Source organism: Gordionus sp. m RMFG-2023, chromosome 5, assembly GCF_954871325.1.
Source record: "Gordionus sp. m RMFG-2023 chromosome 5, tfGorSpeb1-WG-v2, whole genome shotgun sequence".
Lineage (NCBI taxonomy): Eukaryota > Metazoa > Nematomorpha > Gordioida > Chordodea > Parachordodidae > Gordionus > Gordionus sp. m RMFG-2023.
Window position 1 is genome coordinate 362,844 of NC_088779.1, and position 13,850 is coordinate 376,693.

Here is a 13,850-nt window from a genome sequence, read left to right on the forward strand (position 1 = left end):
TGGCAAGATCTGACAAATTTCCTATAATGATCTCACTAAAACGCTAAAAATTTTATTTGAGGTTGGGTCTATTTTTTGTAAAAATAATTATATTTAATCATTTCTCTAATTTATATTATTTTATTCGGATCAATTTTATTCGCACTGAGCAAAATACTTTTAAAACAAGACTGAAATTCATTTCAACACCTCATGTTAATCATAATGACCTTCTATAAATAGATTATGATGACTGATAACCGACCTATATAATTCACCATTTAAAATCATATTATTATATATTAACTCCTAGAAAATATAGCCATTTAATTCATCTTTCCCTTTAACATCAAATCACCATATCCAAATGTGATCCTAAGTTTAAAACAAAAATTAAATCCTTTTTTAATATATAAATTTTGTTCTACATCAATGTTTAATTACTTTTAACTTGAAATTTTTGTGGTTTACAAAATTTTCTTTAATTCCATTTATATAGAATAAATTATTTTGCCCGGGAGGATCAAATGACTAGTTGATCTCGCACCCTTCCTTCCTTCCTCCCTTACCCTTAAATACGGCAATGATATAAAGCATATGTTAACATCATTTCCCAGGGTGTGTTATAAACCCATTAATTAATGCATAAACTGTCCATATCTTCAAAAATTTTGGTGACATTACAAAGTTTTGATTATTATTGACAGAATCATAGCCAGAATTTTGCTGGGGGAGAGGGGTGGACCTATTAGATGCGGGGTTTCCCCCTAAATGTTTGATGCTCTTTCGTTCAATCGCGTTAAATATTTATTTAAAAAAGTTATTTATGTCTTGCTCTAAAATTGAAATTATAATGATTATATTAAAGAATTATTATTTATTTTTCTTTCAAATTATTGTTTACAAATGAGCAGAGTTGTTAAAGTATCTAGATATAAAAATTTAGTATCTGTATCTGTATCAAGATAGATTTTTAAGAAAGGTATCTGTATCTAGATATTTTTTAGAGGTATCTGTATCTGATTTTCGATACTTTTTAAGATACATTTTATATACCCCTTTTTTTATTGTAAATAAAAATATTTGACTGTAAAATTTATTTTATTTCATATGAGCTTATGAAATAAATAAATATATATATATATTTATATATTATATTAATATTTATTAATACTATAATAAAGAATTATATATACATAAAATATTAAAACTTATATATAAAAAATATATATAAATATTCTTTAATTTAAATATTATGTCCGAGTTTATCAATAAACCATACAAATTTTAATATTACAATATGGAAATGGTAAATTTTATTTTATAACTAAATTTTTAAGTTTATATATTTATTTAGATCTATATCGATGAAGAAGAGGAAGCAACAAGTTCTATTGCTTTACCATGGCCAAATTGAGCATATTTTAAAATAATATCTCAAAACAAAGAAAACAATTAATTCTCTGATGGTAAAAGGTTTGCCGTGTCTACCTAAAAATACAAAAAAATCCGTCAGTATGACTTCATCGTGCAATATCGTGAAGCACATAAGGGTATAGATATTATATATTTAAAATTCTAATTAAAATTTTAAGAGAAAATATCCAACCTTGTTAACAAAAATAAAAAAGGGGAAGGAAAATAAAATACTAAAGAAAATATTGGCAAGGCTCATCCTCCAATAATATTTTTGCTAAAAGACCTTTGACTTTAACTCAAGGCACTTTAGATGATTTAATTATTGCTTTTATTATAGATGGCATGCAGCCATTATAAAAGAAAACAATTGATACAAAGATTAGCTGGTGAATTATCAAAGTCATCAACTGACTGCAAGCAAATAACCTGCCAAAAAAAACAAATAATTTAATTTCAGATTTTTTTCAGTACCCTACAGCAGATATAATTTCTAATAATGATTTAAATTTTGATAATCAACAAATTTTAAATAACTTTTTCAAAAATAAATGTAGAGATTTTAGCATTTTTAAAGAACTGATATAAAATTGTTATTTATTAAATATAACACTACAATTCCTTCAAGCGTCCCTGTGGAAAGACTATTTAGTGTTGCTAAAAATGTCTTCACAGATAAACGAGGATGCCTAAATGATCAAAATTTTGAAAATATTTTATTACTGAAATCTAATCATTATTTAATCATATATTTTCATATATTATATTAAAATTATAATTTTGGTTATATTCTGATAAATGTTATATCGCGTCAATAAATTTTTAGCTCATTTCATGAATTTTCACAATATAATATTAATTTAGGTTTATGCAAACCTATAAGAGCATTTTTAAATGTATCTGTATACAGATACATTTAAAAATTGTATCTGTATCTTGATAACTTTTTTGACGCTGTATCTGTATCAGTATCTAGATAACTTTTGAGACTATGTATCTGTATCTAGATCCATTTAAAAAGTATCTTTTAACAACTCTGCAAATGAGACATGATTTTACTTTAAAAACAAAATTTACAATTGTATAACACCAAAAAAAAAAATTTTTGAAAACCAAAATGAAACAGTTTTTATAAAAAATATCATTAGGTATAATATCTGCTATTGCTGCAACAATAAATTTATTAGTTGTAATGTTTGCTTATTACTGCAGATATCCAATAATTTTAGATAATGGTTGATAATGATCAGAAACCAGCAAACCTGGCCCGGCCTGTGTTTAATTTTTTTTAAATATACCAGAACCAAATATATGAAATAGCCATTATTAGCTATAATATTCTAAAAAAAATCCGGGCCGGGCTTGAAAATATAAAACCCGGGCAGGGCCGAAAAAGTTTTTAAAAAAAAAATCCGGGCCGGGATGTGCGAATGATGCTTCTGCAGGTCTCTAATAATAATATTATTTAAATTTTAAGTATATTCGCCAAACTATTTATTTGTAAAAAAAAGTTTTCTTCATTATATTTAAATACTTTTTTTAAAATATACTTAGGTATTTAGTATTTATATTCAAATACTTGTTTTGGAAAATTTTACCCAATCCTGAATACAAGATTCATATTGCGAAAGCAAGGCTCCTGATCTAGAAAGGTGTTATCATTGGAACGAATTTTATTTAGAGTTTAGTTTATAAAAATAGGACAAAATCTTTAGATATTTAGATAAAATTGTGAAAATAATGGATGGAATGTGACCCTTAATTTCGCAAGAATAGAATAAGTTCTTGGTGGAAGATAAGATTGTTAGGTATTATACAAGAATCCAAATTGTATTTTGTTAATTATAAATTATATTTATGTATTTTGATAATTCTTTTTAATTGTATTACTTGTATTTTTCCATTATTATTTATGATTAGGGAAAAAAAAAGAAGCGTCCAGCTATGTTCCGACATAATGGGAACCCACTCTGCCCCATTTTTCAAAATGATGGCCTTGAATCATTTTTTGTCAAATTTTAAGTCATTTTTTATTTTCAATTTTCTTAAAATGACTCAAAATTCCAAAAAAAAATTGTGGCTGTATATTAAAGCACGGACCCTAACCTTTATTTATAACTGTTCAGTTTGGTTACGATTCAGTATGCAAAAAATTATAATGGTTACGGTTCTTAAGAAATTTTTTTATAAAGTTTCGGTTATGATTAGAAATTTTTTTTTTCTAGATTATCTTTAATGATTTTAATTATAAATATTATTTATTAAAATATTTGCCATCACTTAAGTTAATAATATTGTTTATTTATAAAATAGAAGTAATTAATTTATTTATAGGTATATTTCTATGAATGATATATAAAAAATATATAAGAAGAATCATAACTCATTTTTAAATATATTATTTGAACGTATATATTTACTCTTTTTAAGTCATATTTGTTCGTTGTGGCGATAACACAAATTTTAGCCCAGAAAAAGCCCATTTAACAGAAACCTGGGTTGCGGGAACCGCAAGTATTATAAGAGTAAGTTTATATATTTGGGTATTCACCAATATATAAAAAACTGAAGATTTTTTAGATTAATTGAATATAACTAAATCGAAAATTGGTTATTTAGATATTTTGCATACTAAAATATAGGAAATAGGAAATGCTCTAATACTATTTGAAGCTGTTAAAAGATTGTGGATAAATTTAAGTCATAGTAAAAAAATTAATACATATTTCTTATGGATAATAATTATAAATAACGACACAGATATGGTAAAATATGTAATACACCACAAGGAAGAGTGTATTAAAATTAAAATTATTTACTTTATTTTGGCTGAAACCGGTTCAAACCGGTTTAACTTTATTTATAACGGTCCTTTTTACTCCTTCAAAAAAAATGTTCCGTTACGGTTTAGATATTTATATATAACGGTTTAGCGGTTCATTCTGGTTCGCTTAGGATCCCTGATATTTAATTCCATATATGTTTTAGGTTGCGCCCAAATTCCGGCTTAAGAATTCAAAAAGTTTCAAAACTTTTCAGAAATTTTAAAATTTTCATGACCGTATGATAAATTTTTAAAGATTTTATATAAATATATATTTTGAACCTATTATATTTTTTATATTAAAAAAAAGCCTTCTTTTAAATATTATATTATTTTAAAATTTAATTGATTTCATCTCGAAAGATTTTCTAAGCAAGAAAAATACAAATTAACTTATAAAAAAATAATTTTTTTATAAGTTTGACAATAGAAAGATTGTTTTTGTTTTGTTAGCAAAGGTGTGATATTAATATTTACAAAATCTAAAATAAAATCATGGATAAATTAAGGAGACAGAGCCTAGAAGAATTAGGTGACACGTTGATTGGAATTGTTAGGAAACTTCAAACTGAAATGACTTGCCCTGGCTTATTAAGCTGCATTAGGCCATTTCCAGACTGAACCTTTTTTTCTGGCGGGTTTTTTTAATGTAATGTTACCAGCTTTCCAGGAAAGAAAAACTAATTTGTAGAATTAATTTTTTTTTATATATAATATGATATTTAACAAAATAAAACAATTTGAGATCACTACTTTTTTTAATCGTAAATAGAGAACAAACTGGTTTGAGTTTAAAAATGATTAAATGACCTCTTGAAATATGGCTCCAGGATAAATATTATATTATATAATTTGATTAAACAAGTTAGTATACTATGTTTGGAAATAATTTTATAAAAAGTGCCGAAAATATAGGTTCTGTCTGGAAATGGCCTTAAGTAAAATTTATATAGGGGAGTTATCGAGTGTGCTGTGCATGGACAATATACTAAATAAGGTTTTAACTTATGTCGAGAAATTTAACCCACTGATGTCGCTTCCTATTGAATCATGTTTCCATAAGTAAAACATAATTTATTGCAGAACACTAGGTCCGTCAAAATAGTTTGATCTTGATTGTCACAAATTTTGGTGGCCTCCAAGAAGGTTGGTCAATTGCGAGGACAGCAAAAATAATCAAGGCTTAAAAGTAAAAAGAAAATAGTTTTAGGAGATTGAACTAATGACAAGGTTTATTTTATTTTTTTTACAAAAGTGGGGTAATATCGAAAACCTTTACGCGAGAAGTTGATTTTCAATATCTCAAAATTTTGGGGAAATTTTTTTTATTAAAAATTGATTAATTTTATTATCTTCTTTATCCAAAATATTTGTAAAACGATTATTTTGATTTCTTTATTAGAATGTCTAATCTCCTAAATACAGAGTTTAGCAAATATCTTTGAAGATCAAAAAAAAATTGAAGATCTTTTAGTAAATGCTATTTTATTTTAATCTGGGAAGATTTTTTTTTTACAAAAAACATACTTTTATTTTGCTCAAAAATACTATGAATATGCTCACAATTTTTTTTCTTACAAAAATATCTTCACATTTTTTGATTTTCATAGAGCAAGGATGAATCTTTGAAGATTTTTGAATTTTGAGCAAATGTAAAACCCTTCCTTAAATATATTTTAGAAATCTTTCCATACCTATTTTTTTCTTTTTCAAATACCTAATTAACAGAGAGGCCACGGCTAAATATCTGGCCAGGCCATAAATTGTACTCATTCAAAAATTTAGGCATGACTTAAAAATAATTGATGGTTTTAAGAAATAATAATTTTTATTTTCAAAGCCTGGATTTCAAAATAAAAATAAATTAATATGAAATTTTAATTAATTCAGTTAGAAAATCATTTATATAATAAAATATTTTATTGATTTATTAATGCTCATATTTTCAAAATTTTTTTTTAATAGCCATTTTATAAAATACAGTTAAAACTATATTTAAATTAAACTAAAATTTTTTTAAAAAAAAAGCAGGAACCTCTGATGGAACTTAGAGATTAGCGGAATAAAAAAGCTTCTCGCAAAAGTTATGTGTTAAAATAATTACCATAAGAAAATCTATAAAAATTTCTTTCGAAGTAGAGTTCAGTCTCAAAAGTTCGTGCCTTATTATGCCTTATGTTTTTTTTTAAAAAAAAATTTTGACTAAATTCCGTTATAAAAAAAACTAGTTTAATTAAGGAATTAATTTATTTTTTTTTGAAAAAACCTATAAAATTTCCATAATTTTTATATAATACACTACACTATATTTTTTATTAAATTAAACTTATGATCAATATATTTTTAATTTTGTGATATTTATTCCGGCATTTCATAATTTTCTGTTTTTTTTGGGGGAAAATTTTTATAATTTATTCCTTACATTGATTTTCAATCCCCAGTATATACTAATTAAATCGTTATTTTTCAGCTCAAAAACATTTATATTTTTTTTCTGAACTACTTAAGATCTAGAATTTGCATTAATATCTATGCCAGAAATGGAATTAAATAAGTAATACAGTGTTATTAGGTTAGTTAAAAGAATTTTCAAGTATAATTTACATTAAATTATTTTAATTTTATTTTTATTTTTTTTCACTTTTCCTTTCATCGTCTCTTGGAGAAGAAAAAAAAATGAATTAAGTTTTTTTTTTAATTTTAAAAATTCTTATTTAGTTGAGTATGAGTTGAGTACATAAGCATCATTAAACGCAAAAAGTATTTAGATCATTATAATCGCTTTTGACTCAATATATTATTTTATTTTTTTTCTTATAAATCATGTGAATAATATAAGTATACCGTATAGTTAGTTATTGTAACTCTAAAAAAAATCAGAGTTTTTATACTTGCATTTATAGTTAACGCGAATTCGAGCTAATTGTCGCATAGAGGATTAATCCCTCATAGTCACATTTGGTGCTAAAATTAAATAAGTCTATATTAAATACCGATATAGCCAAATTTATACCATTCATTGTTTTAGTTATACAAAAATATTTGCCACAAAAACCCAAAAAACTTTTTAAACCGCAAATAGTCCTGGCTAAGTCTGCGAAAAAAAAATTTCAGACCTGTACAACTCATATTTAAAATAGGTGTTTTAGTTGTTTTGGGAGTTCTAGTAATTTTCGGTTACCTTCCCCCCTCATGTAGACGCTGACTCTTTCTATTATGGGTTTTGAGTAGTGGGGACTTAAAATGATGGGGTTTAGGAGAGGTTTGCCAAGTACCATGGTCTACCTAACCCCAATCTCCCCTGGCGTTAACTGTGAATTCAGGGTAATAAATATTAAATGCCACTGGACTGATGGGCACCCAATGGGATCCAGAAAAATAATCTAATCTGTTTTTAAGTGATATTTACTTAAACTCGTTCCATCGAATCAAATTTAGAAATAAATTTGATTAATTATTTCCATTTGTAATATTTTAGTTATATAAATAATTATATTTTTTTTATTTTATATTTGATTTAAAGCATATTTTGCTTATACCATATAAATTTATAGATAAAAAAAAAGAAATTTTAACAAAAATTTAAGGCGAAATCATTTTTTTTGTTTTCTAATATTCGAAATTGGTTAATCTTAATATTAAATATCGAAGTGTATAATTAATATGATACGAATAAAAATAATAAATCATCTGATATAAGGATAACTCTAATATTTGTGTCGCGAATTTTTTTGATTGTCTATTGTTAGAAGTCCCGTGTTACCGTCGGCATGGGCGAGTCGGGGTCTCAGGGTGGCCGAAATTTGACAAATTTGTGTAACATTTTTAAAGAAATTTATCTTAAAAACCCTGAGTTCAGTATGGCTAACTCAATATTTTATACATAAAAATATTAAGCAAGCCTGATTACGGGAAAAAATCACTGGAATTATTTTCTTCATGTTTATAAAATTTACTTAAGACCTAATAATAAAGGCATAATTGTTATTTGCGTTACAATGGATACACTCATCGTTATAAGGTACAAGTTAGTATTTTAGAAAATATAATTTATCAATAAGACCCTAACCCTATTTCATTATTTAAAGGTTACCCAAATATCCTCCATACAAAAAATGCTCAAACAAGATTTTAAACAAACTGATGTTCAAAATAGTACTGGAAAATACTACCCCCCCCCCTTCCCTAAAATAACCAAAATATTACGATACAATGATTGATATTAGCGTAAAACTAACAAAAAAATAAATTATATTAACAATATAATTTTGGTTGAGATGTATTTTTTTTAAATACCTTGAAAAGAATATTTCTAAGAATTAATCGGTTATGTGTTTTTCCATGCCCTAATAAAAATAAGAAACCAAGTTACTCGTTCTTTATCACTACTAGACGGTTAATCAGCTGATTGAATAATTCTTTTTAATGGTAAAAAGATAATTCACAACTATTGAAATGCATGCATCAGCTTCAATTAATTATTCAACCTCTACGTATTTATAAAACTTTAAAGAAAATAATTTTCCATCATTAGTATTAGTTTAAAAACGACCCGACCCCTATTAAGATTTTAACCAAAATAATATTCTGTAAGCTTAGAGTCATTGGAGAAATCTACTAAACCTTTCTGCAATATATGTGCTAAATCTAAAGATTTACATAATATTATTTTGGTTCAGCCTTTTCTTTAAAGACCCAAATCGGGTTTTTTGACATCACTAGATGTTGTTGTATTTGTGATAGGGTAAGGGGTTTGTCGGTTCAGCGGTTTCTATTTAAAACCTTGATATGTTTAGAAATTCAAATTTAATTATGTAATAGCATTGTATAATATGTATATTTGAGGCTAAAAATATTTTATACCCCTCAGCTATTTAGATTTTTTTTATGATAAAATGTGTTTCTTAGGTAAAAATCAAAATTTAAGTAGCATTAAAATTTGAAGAGTTTAAAAAATAATAAACTTAATTTATATGAAATTTAAAACCCTCTTTTCGCATTTCAAAAAGTTTCATAATCGTATACCATGTTTAAGGCAATAATTATATTTGTAACTAGGGGCCAGTAGAATCATGGCTAGTCGGATCAATCAAATTATGCTTATAAATATGATATATTATAATATATTTTTATAATAATATAAAAATAAGTAATTGGCCATTAATAGTGTTGTTAATCGACTGAGTCGAGTCGACTTGGTCGAAAACTGAGCCAAGTTTTGGGTCGAAAAAATCGAAACTGACTTGAGTTATGAACTCGGGTCGTGAACTCAAGTCGACTTGAGGCATAAACATGAGTCGTCTAGAGAATGACTATTTCAAATTAGTTTTTATTATTAAATAACAAAACAATTATTTTTTACTTTATACTTCCAATTTGAGTCGTGAATGGGTATTATATACCTGAGTTGACTAGAGGACGAATATTTCAAATTAGTTTTTATTATTAATTAACAAAACAATTGAGTCGACTAGAGAATGACTATTTCAAATTAGTTTTTATTATTAATTAACAAAACAATTGAGTCGACTAGAGAATGACTATTTCAAATTAGTTTTTATTATTAATTAACAAAACAATTATTTTTTATTTTATACTTCCAATTTGAGTCGTGAATGCGTATTATATACCTGAGTTGACTAGAGGACGAATATTTCAAATTAATTATTAATAATAAAGATATTTGTTCTGTTTTTTACATTTTTTACTTTAGACTTCCAACTTGAGTGGTGAATACGAATTATTTAGTCGAGTCGACTAAAGGACAAATAGTTCTTAACTTGAGTCGACTAGAGGACGAATATTTCAAATTATTTACTATTATTATTTAAGATATTTGTTCTGTTTTTTACATTTTTTTTACTATAGGCGTAGCCCAAATACAATAGATTTGGGGAAAAAATAAAAAATATTTACTAAAAATTTTGCACATTTTTTATAATTCTAAATGTCATATTTTGTTATTTTTATATGAATTATTTGTATGTAAATGGTATATTATATATCAATAAATCATTGTCCATATAAATAATGGAATAATAATATTAAATATCCTATGGGAGACTTAATAAAATAATTGAATCTACAAGCCCCCAGTTTGGGATTTTGACGAAAAAATCACTTTTACCAAAATCAATCTTGTGAAAAAGTATAAAATGATTGAAAAATTTTATCCATATGGTATTACAACAATTATTTCCTATGGATTTTGACAAAAATTGCGGGGACTAGCCCTGCCCTGTCTACCTGTTTTAAATCAGTAGTAAAATATTTGCTGTAAGAATAACTTAAAAATCTAACCTACTCATTGTGTTTTCGCAAGCTCAGGCTCACATCTTGATCATATCCATTCTTCTACCAAGTTAACAACATTTACACATTCTCCTTCCTCATTATAATATGAGGTGCGTTGGCACTATTCGATATTTCAGCAGACATAAATAAATAGTTTTTTTCGTAAAACTGATAGTGGTTTGACAACAATTAAAAAATCTTGAAAGGGGGGGCAGCTGCAAGAATTTTATTTGAAGGAGAGGTGTCAGTTTAATATGGGAAGTGGCGAGGGCAAATAGGCTCTCTTCTCCTCCCCCCTCCCCCTCTTACATTACCCAACCCTCCATATATTATTATGATAAAGTATTCCTAATAATTTCCCACCACTCTTCTATTTTTGATTTGAAGAAGTTCTCGTGAAAGAAATCCTATTTTATATCTGACAATTCCAAAAAGAGTTATTTATGAGCATCAAATTTGCACTTAAAAAAATATATTATTTTTATTTAAATTTTTTTAGGAGGGGTTTTTTCTTATTGCCGAAGGGTATACTTTAATTTGGCATTATCTGAATTGTATTATTTTAGGCGAGCTCCATATTCAACTATTAGCTGTTTAATTTGATATAATAAAATGAATAGATCTATCAGAAATTTTTTTTTAAAATATATATCATTTACTAGTTTCAGACCCTTTAAAAAAAAGGTCAAACTAAATTAATTAGAGAATAATATTTGTTTTAGTGAACTGAATTGAAAGAACGTGTCATTTTTATTTCAGAAGCTAAAAAAGGGTTTGAAAAGTGGGAAGAGGAAAAAAATTTGATTCAGGTGCTGAAAAACGAGAAAGAAGCGAGAAGCCTAATTTTTTAATTCTTTAAAAAGGGGCACTTTCAAAACACTTTAAGAAAGGTACATCATGCTCTACATCTAAAATGCTGGAAATAATACATATCTGATTAGGTTTTTCTAACGAACTCGATCAAGCAAAGGTTTTGTAAGGATCCATCAGTGGTTTTATTTGATATACCTGCATTAGTAAATGCGCCTGAAAACGGAGCTAAAAGAATATTGCAGTCAATTAAATATTTTATTAACGAATCAAAATTGGTTGGAAGGCGAGATGAATGTAGGGGAGACCGGGGCTCTCAGGCAGGGGGGCCAATGGCCATAACATTTCCATCTTTAGAACTAAGGGTTAAAATTAGGTTAAAAGAAGTATTTATATGGATACTATCTGCCATATGTTCGTTTAGTAACGGGAGCTCTTTATTCAAAAATTATTGATCAAAAACAATTTTTAGCCCTTTTTATACAAATTTTTTAAAAGTATATTTTTCCTTGAGGAACTAATACCTATTCAGATTTTATTACCATTGCCCAATGGCTGGGCCTACTGATTAAACTTAGTTTTAAGTTTTTAGCTCATTTAGAAAGGTTTCTATAGATATTAAACTTAATTCACTACCCTAGTATGTATTTGTTTAAAGCGTATTTAGCAATCTAATTAGGTTGTCATTTATTCTAAAATACATTTTATCATCAAATTATAATTTTATATATAAATATAAGATTTTCATATTAAAATATTAAAATTTTATTTAAAAATATTAAAAATATTAAAAATATAAAAATAAAAGAATTTTTCTCATCATTAATTTGATCGGATCTCAATATATAAATATTGGTGGCATGTAAAAACGGCTAACACAGTATCTTATCCATAAAAATATTACGTAAGGCCTGAAAATTTTGTTCATGGGAGGAGCAAAGGTCTAGACATATAGTATCGAAATTTAGAGGCTAATTCAATATTTTTCTGGCGAAAATATTGAGTTAGCCGTTTTTAAAAATCGGCTCAAAACGAGCCCCTTAGCAACATTAGTGGCATTGTTATTTTTTATATTTATATTTTTATTTTCCTTTTCTTGTTTTTAATTTATAATTTTTTCGTTTTTTTTTTGGTTTTTTCTTCCGTTTTTCTTTATTTTAATTTTTATAAAAAAAAAAATCGATGATTTCAGACATGTTTCATAATTTTATTAATTCGCGAAAAGTTTATAAATTTTGAGGTTTTTTTTCAAAACATTTAGGACACAACCTTAACTTCTTATATTTTAGTTTGAGCCTTGTATTTTTTAAAAAAATAATAAAAACTGTTGTTGCTGTTGAAAAAAAGAAGGAATAAATTTAAAATAATACATAAAATGTCAGTTATTTTCTGACAGGGGAATTAAGTTTTTCCTTGGTGGAAGCAAAAACGTGGTCATTACGTGGGTGGGTGAAGAACAATGGAGCTTTCTTGAGGTGTCTTTTGGGGTGAAGAATATATGGAAGCTGGATAACGAGGAAGAAAATTTTTCTGGGCCGGGCAAAAACTAAATTTCCATCAGGCAGGGTTTGTTTGCCATTTGCAGACCTCTAGTAGGAATGATCCGTTTTAAGTGAAAATATATTTATAATTGTAAATTATATGTGTTAATTATAACAAAAATTGTGTAGAATTCTATATTTGCCATCTGACCCCAAGGTTGCCATCTTTCCCAGGGTAGTCGTAAATAGTAAAAACCACAACTTTTACCTAACCCTAAACAGCACTCCTCCGAGTATAAAAGGTAGAAAATCCTAGTTTTTTTTTATAGTGTAGTTCGGATGAATTGGCTATCCAATGATATAATTAGTTTTATCTTCCACGATAAAATTAAAATTTTATCGTAAAAGAGTAAAACACCTGCAGGATAGCCCCGGTCTCCCCTACTATAGATCTATTAACTTGATTAAAACATTTAACAAATATATTGTGCAAGCAGACTATAGAAAGTCATTGACAAATATTGGGCAATATTTAAAGTAAAAGGGTAAATAAAACCCTGCCAAATATGTCCATTGTTTGAGGATTATTCCGTCCCATCTACTGAGTACTCCTCAAATTAAGACATTAAAATCCTGGGGCAAGACTGCCTCATATACCTATACCTAATTTCAATCTAAAATGCCATTGATTCATTGTTAGATTGTACAGCTTGCAAATAAAGGTGAGATGGATAGATGTTTACTTATTAATTTTTAGTTTTAATGATTATAAGATAAGCGGTAGATGCACTTTATTAATCTTTTTAATAGGCGTTACTCATATTTATGATTAAATTCAATAAATTTTACCAAGTTATTTAGTTTTTGTCAGAATGAGAAAAATTTTCAAACGAGCTTATATAAATTATGGTTATATAAAGGGCCACAGAATTCGTTTTTTTCCTGGACCGTCAAATGTCTGGAAGGCTCAGATCGTTAGCAGACCCTATAACTTATCAGCCATCCTTTTAAGATACGCAAATTTGTCATAATAATACATAGAGGTG

The 13,850-nt window shown here is 26.6% G+C and overlaps 1 long non-coding RNA gene across 1 annotated transcript; it reads left to right on the forward strand.

The window, feature by feature from the left end:
• The first annotated feature begins 1,237 nt into the window (after positions 1–1,237).
• LOC135929953 (uncharacterized) lies at positions 1,238–2,200 on the forward strand. Its single transcript, XR_010572674.1, has 3 exons — positions 1,238–1,288; positions 1,337–1,532; positions 1,736–2,200. It is a non-coding gene; the product is annotated as an uncharacterized LOC135929953 (long non-coding RNA).
• The last annotated feature ends 11,650 nt before the right edge of the window (positions 2,201–13,850 follow it).